This window comes from Propithecus coquereli, unplaced genomic scaffold (assembly GCF_000956105.1).
Source record: "Propithecus coquereli isolate 6110/MARCELLA unplaced genomic scaffold, Pcoq_1.0 Scaffold206, whole genome shotgun sequence".
In the NCBI taxonomy this organism is placed as follows: Eukaryota; Metazoa; Chordata; class Mammalia; order Primates; family Indriidae; genus Propithecus; species Propithecus coquereli.
This window is the reverse complement of record NW_012145634.1, coordinates 3,571,478-3,586,314: the sequence shown is the minus strand read 5'-3', so window position 1 is coordinate 3,586,314 and position 14,837 is coordinate 3,571,478.

Genomic DNA, 14,837 nt, shown 5'->3' with positions numbered 1-14,837 from the left:
TGGGTTTTTAATCTATCTGGACTTTATTTTTGTATATGGTGTGAGGTTGGAATCCATCTTGATCATTTCCCAGAGTGACTCAAGTTTTCAATACAATTTATTCAATATTTGATCATTTTCTCACTGCTTGTGATGTCTCATCTATCTATCTATCATTTACCTATCTACCTATCTAGCTATCTATCTGTCATCTACCTATCATTTCCACTTTGCTACACTTGTCTTTTTTTAAAAAATATACTGTTAATACGGTTTTAATCAACAACAACAACAAAAGCTGAGCTTCTTGACAGGCTGATAGGACACCAAGCCTGCAAAAGCGCTTTAGCAATCACCTGCTCTGATCACATCCTATCAGACATGGCACGACTAGGCGCAGGGAGGAAAACTCCGTGGTCAAGGACATGGTATCAGAAATGGGATTTCTGTCTCCTGTCCCCATCCTCATCAAGCATTCCTGAATATGTCTTCCGTTCCACAGCACCTGAGGGTGTTTGGAGGGGAGCGAGTGCCTTTTAGGGGCAAACATCTTCCAAGCCTTAATGATAGATTAAATACCAAATACCTTAACATTTGAAAAAAAAATGACATTTATTACACCAGGTTGTAAACAGAGAAAAAATGACAATGGAACCCAGTGTAGATCTTACATAAACGGCACCCATTCGGTGTAATGACTCTGAGAATGTCAGCGCTAACAAGCACATAATTGGCACCGGGGAGATAATTTTTGCCACCTTATGCAGAGGGGAAACCATTCTGCATAATGATTTTACTAGGAATATTCTTTATTCAACAGGCCCATTTGCATAACCCTCCCAACTTTCTCGAGTTAATACAAAATGCTCTGGAGACATTGCCAAGTCCCTTCCAGAAGACGTCTGCTTCTCGAAACAAGCCTGCGTTTTGTGAGCATGTGTTCCGGGCCAGTCTTTGTGTTCCCTGCCTCGTGTGCATTATTTACTCTTACAGACAAGCATCCCGACGCCGGACACTTCTTGAGGGCTGGGTTTTTTCCTGTCCTACTCACTGCCGTATTCCCAATACCTAGCATGAAGCCCCGGATGCGGGAGGTACTCAATATTGTTGCATCAATAAATGAATAAATATCATGACTATCCTAGGAGACACAGGCTTTTGTCACTGTACATCGAAATGGCTTTCCAAAGTCAAATGCTAGGAACTGGCGCTTTGGGATTTGAATACAGGTCAGCCTCCCTTTGGGCGTATGTATTTTACGAACATCTTTCATCTTCCCTTCAGGGAGCAGAGTGTCTAGTCTCACGCTGTCCAATATACTAGCTGCCAGCTACATGTGGCTCTTTAAATTTAAATTAATTAAAATGAAATACAATTTGAAATTCAGCTCTTCAGTCATCAGAGCCGCGTGTGGTCTACTGTACCGCACAGTGCAGCTTTAAAATACTTTCATCGTTAATACAGAGAGTTCTGTTGGAGAGCAGCATGCTTGCACCTACTCTAGAGTGTCAAGCATGTTTTGGGGCCGTGCCTTAGATATTTGTATACATAGTGTTAGTATATACTTGAGCTCCGAGTCACACAGACCTGGCTTCAAATCCTCACTTGGGACTTGAGTTTATTTAGTATAAATCTTAACCTCTCAGAGCCTTGGTTTTCTCTTCTGCAAAATGGGGATAAGAATAGGACCTAACGCATGAGGCTGTCGTGAGCATTAAAGGTGGCGATACACAGAGAGCAGTCAGTGCAGTTTCCGGCTGTGAAGATTAAGGAATAATGATTCCCAGCCCACAATGAGGAAATGCATTCAGAAAAGTGATGGGACTTGTCAAGGTTCTTGCGCCAGCAAACAAGTCCCCTGGGATTTGAGCCAGCGTCTGCCTGGTGCCGAAGTGCAGGAGCTTTCGGTTACCGTAGACATCTGTCTCTCGAAGCCTGTCCTCTTACGGGGTGGGGACGATTGCAGGGCTCACAGTTGGAGGTCGTCCAGAGACTCTAGGGAGTAGCTGAAGAGAAAAGGGATGTGTCCATGGCAATGCCGTTTTCCTCACTTACCAAAGAAGTCACTATTCTGCATACAAATTTAAAGAAAAGATTCTATCAGAGAAAGAAAAACTTAACCAAACAAAAGATAACTTTTATTTTACATAATAGAAAACTAGGCCTGGTGAGAGAAAATGAATATCTTAGGACCACCTACCTGCTTAATGTAAGAACTAAAGTAAAATCTCAGATCTTTCAACTCTCGGTTCAAAACTCCATTTCTCTGCATTTTGATGATGGTCAACCATGAATTAGACTTGTTAAAGTTATTGATTAGGGCCCTTTCAATGACAAATGGCAGAAACTCAAATGAAACTATCTTCATCTAGAAAAGGGATGTATTGGTTTATATGTGTAAAAAGGGTAGCAGCTTCAGGTATGGCTAGCTCCAGGTGCCCAAACCATATCATCAGGAATATTTGTCTTTCCATCTCTTGGCTCTGCTTTTCTCTGAGTTAGCTCCATTCTTGGGGCATTAATTTCTCTCCATTGTGATAAGATGGCCACTAACAGTTGCAACTCTGAATTGTTTGTCCCCTAATACCAGCAGAAAGGAAGTCTCTTTCCTGAGAGTTGCAGCAACAGTCACAGGACTAACTCTCACTGAATGGCTTGGGTTAATGTTTACTGTACATTGCCCAGGTCACTGTTTATTATGGCTCTGCCCACTTGCCTGGCACAGGAGCTGAATTGCCACCATCATGGTCTTTATCAATAATAAGAATTTAAAGAGTAATTAAAGGAAAACATTCAGTCTCCTGTGCCCATGAGTACCGGGGAAGATTCAGAGTAACTAAGAGCCCTGAGCCCAGAAATATGTGAACGGGGAGAGGGGTGCCATCAGAAAGGCCACTGACCCACAGCAAGGAAGGCGTCCTAGCTCTGTGCTCAAGGCTTGTAGCTCAAGAATCAGGTTGCTCGACAGAATCAGGGGCTCCCTTTAGGAGGTGTGGGCCATTGGCAAGGCTTCCTGGAGTTGATGATGACTAATCTGGGCTTTGAAGTATAGGTGCGATTGGCATGGACCGGGGGGAATGCCCCTGGGGGGAAGAATGTGTTAACCATGAGATACAGTGGACAATCTAGCTAGATGCAGAGCAGAAGGAACAAAGATGCTGGTCATCTTCTTCCCCTCCGCTCCCTTCCTCTATCTTCCCTTCATCCTTCCATCTGGGACTGTGGCTAGCTCCTGCGGTGCCTCGGTGCAAATTAGTCATAGGATCCCCCCTGGACGGAACTGCCTTGTGTCCAGGATACGTACCTCTATAGTAGGGTGTGAATTGGGTTTCGGCCCCGACTTGCCCCGCTGGCTGGACACCTTTGACAAAGCAATGGCTCAGACGACTCTACCCCCCTCTCCTCTTCCTTCCTCTCCCTCTCCCTCCCCTTTCTTCCCTCCTTCATCCGCCCTCCTCCCCTCCCAGTTCTTCTTATGCACATCCTGCAAATGTGTCCTCCTTCATCCTTGGCCACCCAGCCACCTCTCCCCTGCATGGTCTGGGACCGTCTCAGCCTCTGCCACAGCAGGGAACCTTGCCCTTTTGTTTTTCTCCCTCCGAGAGCCCCCACCTCTGAGGCTGCCCGAGGACCCCACCGCTGCCCAAATTCATCTCCAATTCCTCCCCGGCTGAAGGGCTCTAACTCACAAGCCCAGACCCCGCTTTTGACAGGCTTGATTGGGCTCCACGCACATCTGGGCCTCCCATCTGGCCCCCGCACATTGCCTGTGCGGGCTGCTTTATGGATATAATAAATATTACTTCCTTAATATGATTTCGCTTAGGTTCCCAGTGACTCACTCAAGCAAATCTTCCATTTAACACATGACTTTCTCTTCAGAGGGAGCAGAGAAAATATTGCTACTGGAAGAGGCACAGCTGTGAGGGGTTGGGGAGGAACGTGTCCACCTGAGCTCCCGCCCGTAGGCCCGGCCCTCGTAAGACCTCAGCATTCCATTGGTTCTACTGTGGGCTGGAGGATTTCAAAACATGCTCCAGCCGTGCCTGGCGCAGGGCTCTACGAAAGGACTTCGAATGCCACACGCAGCCCAGTGCAGCGTTGGGTCTCCCCTCCACCGCGTGGCGTGAGGAATGGGGCCAAGCGTCTTATGCCATTCATCTGGATGGTGGAAAGGACCGTGCTCACCACCTAGTCACTTTGTTAGGGGCGTGCAAATGAATAACCTTTACTTTCAACAGAATTCGTTAAAATTACAATGTGAGCAAAGATTTGTTTTATCCAGTGCTTGAAGTGTGAATAAAGGGAACTGTCGAATGGAATATGGCATGGAGCCTGTTAGCGACACCTACTGGTTGAATGGGATATAGCAACCCAGCTCTACCTATTTTACTAGCTTTGAGGGGCAGGAGAAATCAACGCTTACTGAGTGGCTGCTGTGTGCTAGGTTACTTGTATTCATCAAATATTTATAGAATCCTCACAACTTTTTGAAAAGTTAGGTCTATTGAGGTATAATTTGTTCACAGAAAAATTTACTTTTTAAAGTGTACAGTTCGATGAGCTTTGACAAGTATGTACGTTAGCGTCACTACGAACACTATCAAGATACAGAATATTTTCATCGCTTCCAAAAATTCCCTCATATCACCTTGCAGTCAGTCCCCTACTCCCAACCTCGGCTCTGGCAAGACATGACTCTATTTCTGTCCCTGTGGTTTTGCCTTTTCCAGAAGGTCATATAATGGAATCACATAGTTGGTAGCCTTTTGGATTTGGCTTCTTTCTTTTTGCATGGTGCTTTTGTGATTCTTCTACACTGTTGCATGCAGCAGTGGTTGGTTTCTTTTTATTGCTGAGTGGTATTCCATTGTGTGGACACATACTAGTTTGTTTATCCATTCTTATGTTGATAACGTCACAGTCGTTTCTTGAGGCGACATATTATCCTCATTTTAAAGAGAAGACAATTGAGACTCAGTCAATGACCTCAGCTACAAGGTGGCTGCCACTGGGTTTGATGCAGACTGGATCCCAAACTCTGTGAGTGGTTATAACATATACGTTTCCTCCTCTTCAGCCGAATAATGTCATTTGATCAAAAACACACTTCTTCCACAAAGCGTCATTTCCTCCTCTTCCTCTCTCAATAAAAGCTTGAGAAATAAAAAGATAAGGACCATTAGGACTGGGAAGGGGGCTGTCCCCGGGCTGTGCTGGAGGGAGTGAACCAGCCATCGCTTTGTGTGTTCAGCAGAGGTAAATCAATGCTTTGCAGCAAGGTACCTATTTGTGGGAATTCCGACCTTGGAGTGGTAGGTCAAGTTACATAGTCCTCACTATCCCTTTTTGACTTCCTCATTAGAGGAAGAGTATTTGGGTAGAGCCAAATCTGAGAACAAATGCTGTTCTGCTACGTAACATTGTTATTTCTGTTCCCCGAACCTCACTTTACTCATCCGCGCAATGGACATGTTCACCCCTTCCTCTGAGCTGGGGAGAGGAACATTTAAGATGACATGCGAAGGCACCAGCTCCCCACGTGGTGCACTTCCGGCTCCCATGCCATGTCTTCCCTGAGCTGCATAAGGACAGAAAAGTTCTTTCCGTTTTGGTTTTTCTGCGTGAGCGCTTCTTTCCTCCACGGAGCAGGAGACATAGCCTTGGCTTCCCGGGAACTTGGGTGGTGCTGGGGATGCATTCCTAGCCCCTGCCTTCCTCCCACGCATGCCTCCACCTTTACCTGGCAGATGAACTACAAATCAAAGTTCCGTGCATTAATTCTTCTGAGACATTTACATCGGCCGGGGCCGTATTTCACGACCAGAGAACGGCTCCCTTCCTGTCTTATCACAACCATCTGTGCTTGCCAGTGCGGTGCATGCCCTGACCGATCCCTTTCCCTGGTCCCCACATTCCCCCCACCCCCAAATCCCCTGCTAGGCTGCCTCTCAGATCTCACCCATCTTGCCGACAGAGAGCTCTGTTGGTCCGGGGCCAGTCGAGCGGAGGGGCAGCCTTCTACCTCCCCTGTCTCCCATCTTCCTCCCAAGTCTTGTGGGAGGCTGGAGCTGCCCTTGTTTCTTGCCGCTGTGCTCCTTTTCTGGGCTTTTGTACCGTGAGGACATACAAAAGGGGAAGCCGAGTTCCAGAAGAGATGGCATGGGTTGCCTAGGGCAGCACAGCAACAGATAACAATTCATTCACCCTACTGAGACCGTCCTCTGTGCAGACAACTTTGTCGCACTGTGCCACTGAGTGTTACAGAAACCACATGAGAGACACGCTACCCTCATCCCCATTTTTCAGGTGAAGACACAGATGCTCAGAGAGGTTAAGCCACTTGTCCAAGGTCACACAGCTGGAACATGGTGGAGCTGGGAGTCATACCCTGGTAATCTGGCCCCAGAGTGCATGCTCTCAGCACTCACACTGTGCTGCATTCGACCCGTCAGTGTGTGCTGTGCACTGCAACGAAGTCAGGTGGCTTGCCCTCAAGGAGACTGTCAGAAAGCTAGGTTGAAGATATAAATCCAGGAAAGACATGGCTAATTAAGCCCCGGGGGAATAATACCTGGTGCAAACAGGACATCATCGGATAGGGGAGAAAGAGGAATCTCTTTCTTTGGCCCCTGCGCTTCCCTTCTCCCCAAGTCTCGCCGTCTTCCTCCTGTCTCTGTTTATTGGTTTCCCACTGCCTAGCCTGCGGCAGGATTTAATAACGGTCTTGTTAATAAATCAAAGGAAGAATGACAGTATTGAAAAAAAAAAAAGAATGAAAAGAAGATTGAATGAGAATGGAAGGCATGAGCGAGGGCGGGGCGGGGGGAGGAAGCCGGGTCTAGTCTCGTGGAAATCTCGAGAGCGAGCGCTCGGCCTTTGCCATAAGTGCCTGCAGGTGTGACCGTGGGCCGGGCTCTAGCGGAGTGTGGACCCAGAAGGAGAAGCAGGGCTGGGAGGCAGAAGACCGTTTCAGGCTGGCCTTGGGGAGGTGGCAATGCCTCTGCAGCCGCTCTGGCCTTCGGTGTCTGTACTTGTCAAAATGGAACATTAACCCCAGACCCTGGCATTCAAGGCTTGCTGGGAGGCTCTGGCAAGGAAGTGGACATCCTTGGAAAACAGTGGCCCTGCTGAAACACGGGGACTATGAGTCCAGCGACCCCAGATCACGCCACGAAGACGCGGTGGGAGCGCTGGATCTCCATCTGCTCACCTGGGCACTGAGGGTGATGACCGCAGGTTCTGCCATCTGACTACGAATCACTGAGCAGGGAATCCTTTACTGTGGCCGATGCTCCCACAAATAGACCTGGCGTGGGAAAGCACAGCCCCAGCCTGGGAGTTCAGGGGACCTTAGTTCTATCTCAGATTGGCCCCCGATTCCACGCGTGGTCTTTGGTGAGCCATTTTCCCTGCAGAAGGCCCTTCCTGGACATCTCCCACCCCCGAGCACTCAGAATGAAACCCAAAGCCCTGGCCCGGCCTCTGGCAGGCCCCCGGCCTCACTGCCCACCCCTGTCCCCCATGAAGAGCTACGCCCATTTCCTTCCCGCTCCCTCCTCGAGAGCGTCTCCACCTCACGCTTTTGCACTTGCAGTTCCTTCTTCCTGGAGCGCCCTTCCTCGGATCTTCAAATGACTCCCTCCTCCCCTTCCTCCAGGCTCAAATGTCACGGAGTCCCTGGCCATGCTGCTAAAGAGGCGCATGTCTCGATTTGGGTTCTCTGGCTCGGTTGTTTACTTTTCCGTCGTCTCCCCGAGAGCTGGCACTCGACTGACTATACGACGGCTTCATTAATTAGTGAGCTTTCTGGTTCTCTGGGCCTCAGGCTCCCCTCTGCAAAATCGGGCAGGAGGACTTAGCATCTCGGAAGGAGTCCTGGCGCTTTCCCCACCAGCACCGCGCAAGCAGGGTGTGTGGTGGGCGGCCACGGTCCTTGGGTGGCCCTGAGTCTCCTGACGAATGAGGCTGATCTCGGCGACGCGGCGTTATTGATCTGAGCAGGTTGTCAGTGAAGGGGAAGTTGTAATTGCTGCTGTAGTTTCATTGTAACCACCAGCCCCGAAGGGAAATTAAACTTTGCAGCTAATGGGGCTATATGATCCTTCAACCTTTGATGTATTGGATCCAGCGTGGTCCCTGGAATACTGAGTGGCTGCTCAGAGCATCATTTTTAAGCAGAAGCTGCCTCGGGGCTGATATTCCTTTTCGGCTTGGGGAAGAGGTGGAGCTGAAAGATTTCTGCCTTCTTACGTTCTTACCCTAGATGACGCGTGCTGAGCTAATTTTCATGGACTACAGGCAAAGTTGATCTGAAGAGGTCATGCAATGAGAATCCAGGGTTTGGGGTTAGAAGGATTTAGGCTTAAATCTTGACTTGGCCACTTACTAGCGGTGTGGATATGTGTGATTTCGTTCCCTGCTTTGAACCTCACAGTGTTGTGGTAAAAATCAAATACATTTTTATGTGTAAAGTGCTTGAAAGAGTGCATGGCACATAGCAAACACTAGAAAAAAATTCCCTTCAGCTCCTGCCAAAAGCCTACACACAGGCCATTCATTCATACTAAAGTGTAAATGACTGATATAGCCAACTAATAGTTAACATGTTAATGTTTCTTACATACGCTCATTTTTCAGAGGAGGAAATAAGACTCAGAGAGGTGAGGCTAATGGTTGGAAAGGGATAGAGAGTGAATTTGAACACAAAACCGTCTGACTTCAGAGTCTAGGTGCATATCCACTAACGCATACTTGATTTAATTTTTTTACTGTTAGTAACTACCTGGCAGGTAGATTTGCAGATGGTGAAGCAAAGGCTCAGAGACAGGAAGTGGCATCTAAGACTCCCAACTCACGGATGTTGCATGAGGCACTGTTATAGTCCCTGGGGATGCTACGGTGGCTAAGACAGACCCAGTCCTGGCCTCTCGGAGCTGAGAGTGGACACCAGGGCTCTTTGATACATATTGCAAGGGTCTTGGCTCTCACTTCTGGATGGCCTGGTGACTTAGAAAACTCTCTCCACCCTCCCACTGGCTCTGCTGCCTACCCTACCCCCACCGACCTCTCTTCTCTCCCTTTTCCCCTCACCCAGCCCAGCCCACCACATCCCCTGGGCTTGCATCCAAGCTGAGTGGGAGATGGGGCATATTTCATCCCAGGATCATTGATCATCCGTTATTGACTTACAGGAAATTACCATTTCTCCCCAGCTGGCGTTCTCCCCTCGTCATGTCTCTTGGAAGAGGGACGGGGGTGGGGGTAGATGCTCCACGGGGACCCTAGTGATCTGGCTGGGGGGGTGCTTTCTTCAGGGCTGGTGGCGCCTCTGTGTAAGGTGCTGGGGACAGGGATGCAGCCAGGATGAAGGCAGAGGCCAGGTCAGCCAGAAGTCCACACGGCACTGGGCCAGGAGGCCGGCCCCCTGGGTTGGTATTCCTGCTCTACTGAGCTCTTTTTAATGATTTTGGGCAAGGTACCCAATCTCCTTGGGCCTCCGTATCCTCTCCTATGAAATGATGTTCACCTGCCAAGCACATTGTGTTGGGGAGGACTCGTAGGTCCCCACTTACAATAATATCTTGTGCTAAGATATGTGTGCCTCCCTCCTAGACACATTGTCTGTGTTTTACGGATAATGCAGGTTACAATAATTAGGGAAATCTCCCAGGAGAAGAGGAAACTTCAGCATCCCCCCAGCCCACACCCTCCCAGAGATTTTATTTGAAGGCCTGGCACTGAGTGGCGGACATTCTACCCATTATCAAATCCTCTCCAGAGAGATATCCCGGTTCCCTGGGAGAAGGGTCAGTCCCCAGTAAAACCCCAGTCTGGCCATTTATGGCTGGGTGACCTTGTGGCAGTCAAGGTCACACACCAGTCTGTAGCCCCTACACCATGTTCCTTCCCAGAGTTTCCTGGGACCACCAGATGAACTACTCAGACTCAAAACTTTGGCTCAGGGTCTCTGCTTATGGGGAGATTCAAATTCCAATGGGAGTCCTCCCCACTGAACTGGACCAGACAGCTAGGAGCTTCATGGAACAAGCAGAGAGGTCAGAACGAATCCTTGGAGATACGGTTATGCATAACAGGTGGAATAAGGAAGCAAGTTCAGGGCTGAGTAGAAAACAGGAAAGCCTAGAATTCCGGAGTCCAAGGAGGAGAGAGGCTTAAGAGTGTAGACTGGCAGTAACAAGGCTGTGCACAAGGTCAAATATAAGACCTGGAACCAGCTCTTAGATTTAGCCATTTTGTCCGTTATGATTATCTAGAGGACAATTTTGCTAAAAATGATGGGATCAGAGCCATGTATCCAAAAGTTGAAGAGGGTGGAGCAAAATGGAATAGGTGAGTATTATTAATTTTAAACGAATATTTATTAAGCACATTTTGTAGGTGGTATACTTTCACATTTGCATCATGGACTTCTCACTGCATTTCTAGAAATTAGGGCATGGTACCCAAGTCGTGACTGGGGAAATGGAGCTGGCAGTGGTCAGGGTGAGAAGCTGGAGCATTAGCAGTGGAAGAAAGGAGACACGTGATGGGGCTCGAGGGAGAGCGGGATGTAGAGCTACAATTAATTGAACACCTACTCTGTGCAAGCCTGAAAATGACTAGTTGTGTGATTCTGTGCCTGTTGCTTATATTAATAATTAGTTACATACGTTAGTTATCATAGATATTAGTTATCGCTAATTTATACATAATTAGTTACACGTAAAACGTTTAGAACAGTGCCTAGTACACGGTGAGCACTTAATAAGTTAGCAGTTACTATTTTTATTTTTAATGTTAATATTGTTACTGCTGCTACAACTGCTCTGACCTATATAAACATCATTGCTAAATTCTATAGCGGCCAAAGGCAGGCGTAATCGCCAGTGTGTGGATGAGATCAACGATGCTCAGAAATGTGCCCAAGGTCACAGAAAGAGAAAGAGCAGAGCTTGTATTTGAATTCTTTTCATGTGATTCCAAAGCCCATTTTCTTCCATCGCATCAGGCTTGGGCGGAGCTTTGTCACGTTGGAAGTGACTTGTGATAGATTGAAGGGAAAGGAGAGGGAAGAAATTGAAGGCAGAAGAGAATCAGTGGTCAGCAGGTGTATCTAGTTTTGTAGGTAGGATAGAGTGTGATCAAAAGGCCAGATCTACAGGTTTCCTTGCTGTACAAACAGGAAAGAAGGAAGTGGGGGGGAAAGTGAATTTGACATTGTGGTAACCGTGAATTGTCGATGAGAGTTCTGCTGTTCAGGGCGTTTTACTGACCTGAGAAAACTCGGTTTCACGTTTTTAAGCTGTGGGCGTGGGAGGAAAGAGGGGAGGTGTTAAGGGGCAGTGAAATCTGGCCTGGCCGCCATGTGCGTCATGCCCGAAAAAGACTCGTGCAGGAGTCCACAAGGGCCAGGGGAAATAGCTCAACCCATCTTTGCGATAGGCCGGCTGTGTCCTGCTCCTAGGTCAAGAGCGGCAAGTGTTACTGGCTCAAAGATCAAGGAAGACCACCAAGGGCAATGTAGCATGGTAGAAACATCTAGGGCTTTGAGTCAGAAAATCTGGGTTTGAACCCGGGGTCTGTCAAATCCTGGCTATGTGGCTCGCACCTAGTCCATTTCCTTCTCTGAGCCTTAGATTATAAAAAGGGATTGCAGTACGCTGCTCCCAGGAGGGTTGGGCAGATAAAACGAGACCATGTTTATAAGTGTGTCTGGAACGTAGCAAGTGTTGATAGTGGATCTTAACAATGACATAGTCACGACTTAGGATTCCCCCAGTTTCCTAACGAAACCTACATCGATGTCTCTTTCTCTGCACCTTGCTTTCCCCCAGGGGGAAACCGAAAGAGCTGGTGCTTTTTTGTCCACATACGATTTTTGAATCTGAACTGTGTTTCATGACCCTGGGCTTGGACTAATGCTGGCCTGAGACTTGGAAAAACTGGGTCCCCAGGAAGAGAGATTTTCCATGGCTTCCCTTTCCTCAAATGGGATCTGGTGTTTGAGATGCTCTGCGGACAGCGATGCCTCAGAGGAGGCCAGATGGAGCACTTTACGGGAAATTCTTACCTTGGGTGGAGATCTGTGGAAGAGATGGGCTTCGAGGTTTTTAGTGTGGCTCCATGAGAGAGGTTTAGGGCTCTGTATGCCTCATCCCACCAAAGGGAGGGATTATGATCCTCAGGGCAGAAGAGTACGCGTTAGGATCTTACTTGTTCTTTTTCTTTTTGAGTTAATTGAGCAACCATTTGCTGCACATTCCTTCACGCCAGGGAGCTCTACAAAGGCCAGCCCGAGGGAGCCTGCCCTGGAGGAGCTGTCCGTGGTCCTGAAAGCTTTGCCGTGGCACCGTCGTGTTGTGCAGGGGAACCCATTTCTGGCTGTGGGTCGTGGTCTCTACGCTGATAAATTCTCTTGCTTTCGCCTCTTCATGATACACTCCGCAGGTTCTGACACGTATCCTGTCTGTTCAGTAATAACCTTCGAGCCTCCAACAGCACTGATTCTGGTCTGGTCTCTCTCAATGGCCAACAACTTCTGTAATTGGCTCTGACTGGAAAATATACAGAAAGTTTGAATCTCTAACTTGGCTGCCAACTTTTTATTCAAACCTCACGGGATTTCCAGCGATACTGTCCCAGCACATGTCTGGCAGATTTCGAACTGTCTTGAAATAGGGCTGTGTTCTTCACAAAGGGGAGGCGGAGGGAGCAGAATGACCTGGGTTGGATCACGGCTTCAGGATTGACCACGTGTGTGTTTTGAACAAGCTGTTTAATCCTCTGTGGCCAGAAAAATTTGGTTTTTTCAAGAACATTGTCCATCACCTTCTGGGAAGACTTTAGTGCCATCTGCAACCCCCAATAAACCCCTCCGCTGTGGTCACAATAGGTCTATTTTTGTCTTAGCCAACTCTAGCTTCCTAAGGTACAAATTAACTCCATATTTATTTGGTCAGATATATATATATTGAGATAAATATGTATTTGATTGAAATCAGATGAATATGGTGGATTGAAAGGAATCAGCAGTCCAGACAATTCGAACCTATTCTGATCTGCTGTCATTTTCTGCACGGCCCTGGGAAACTCTCTCCCCCTTCTCTGAGGGCTCAGTTTTGGCATCTAAAAGATGAAAGGGTCGTATGAGATGTATTTTAAGGGTACTTCTAGCTTTTCATTCAATACACACTCAACGAATACTTATCAAGCAACTATTGTGTGCTAAGTAGTGGGAGCCCCAAGGAAGAACAAAACACGTCCCTGACCTCACAGTTCTCTTATTCCAGTGGAGCAGAGAGGAAAATGATCTGAAAATTATGACGCCACACGATTTGATAAGTTCTAAGATTGTGTTATCAGCGCAGGTGGTTGTGGAAACTCAGAGTTCAAGTATCTAACCCAGCCTGGGGTGGTGAAGGACAGGAAAACTTCCTGGAGGAGGTGTTCTCTCTAAGACGCCCAAGAGAGGACTAAAAGTTGGCCACCACAAAGATCTAAAGAAAAAGTGGAGGAGGATTTTTTGGTGGGAAAAAGAAGAACTTGTAGAGGCTTGGGTGTGTAAGGAGTGGTGCCTATTCACGAGGCCACCACTGAAGCCTGAGGGGTGTGTATGTGTGTAGAAAGGGGGAGCATAGACGGACAGAGACCAGGCTAAAAACATAAGCAAGAACCAGAGGCCTCACAGGTCACATTAAAGCGTTCGACCTTTATTCCTAGGGAAGCACTGAGAGGTGTGATCAGGAGAATGATCTGGTCAGATTGCGTCGCAGAAACCACCTCTGCTTGCAGTGCTAGATTGGAGGGAGGGAAGGCTAGACTCAGGGGACTCAGTGGGGTGCGTGCTGTAAGAGTCCAGGTGGGGGACTGGTGGCTGCTACCAGCATAGTGATAGTAGACATGCACCAAAGTAGGTACAATCGAGAGACATTTGCAGGGTGTAAATGACCAGGTGTAGACGGCATAAGAAAAGGAACCGGGTTCTCTAATGGGGAAAATGGATGTTTGGAGGGCCGTTTATTGAGCAGGAGCACGAGATCGCAGACAGGGCCGGGGGTGCGTGTGATGCTCTCCATTTTGGACAAATTGACCTTGTGGTGCCGTGGGGCATCCGAATGAAGATATAAAACTCTCGAGCTCAGAAAATAGGTCTTGAAGGAAGATAAAGACAGAGCTAAGATGCAAATGCTCTCTGCTTCCACTCTATTCCCCAAAGGATCTTTTCATTTCCTGAACTCTTTGAGCTTGTTGGTGCCACACAATTAGGCACTTAATTGTTTTCTAATTGATATGTGCCTTAGCCTGTCCCGCCAGATAAATTTGCAAGCTTCTTGAGGGCAGAGGGCTCCCGATAATGCCTTCCCCAAGCCTCCCCCTGGGTACCACATGAGATTTACGAGATTTCTGAATGGAGGACGGGAAAATGATGAGTTTGTCAGTCACTGAAGGCTGCCGTGGGCCTCGGTTTTCCCATCTGCAGAATGGGAGTCACCAGACTCCCTCCAATCCTTCTCTGATGCCTTAGGAATGTGAGTTTTGTTCACCTGTCAACATGATAGAGAGGGAGCTGGGCAGAGAGGGACCTCTAAGATGCACCGCCCTGGACTGGTCCAACATTGGGATGTTTAGGCAGGAAGTAGAAATTTAAGAAAAAATAAAAGAGAGAAGAAAATTATCTCTCTCTCTAGTAGTAGCAGGCACTCAGCAAAACAAACAAGTCTAACGGAATGCTTTGGCGATTATACAGACAAACAAATCACTTTCCCAAAGTGCTTCTTGGGGGAATTACGGCTCCTGGAAATGAAACACAAACAGATTATTAAAAAAGAGCTCCCCGTTGGGAGAGAAACAGTATT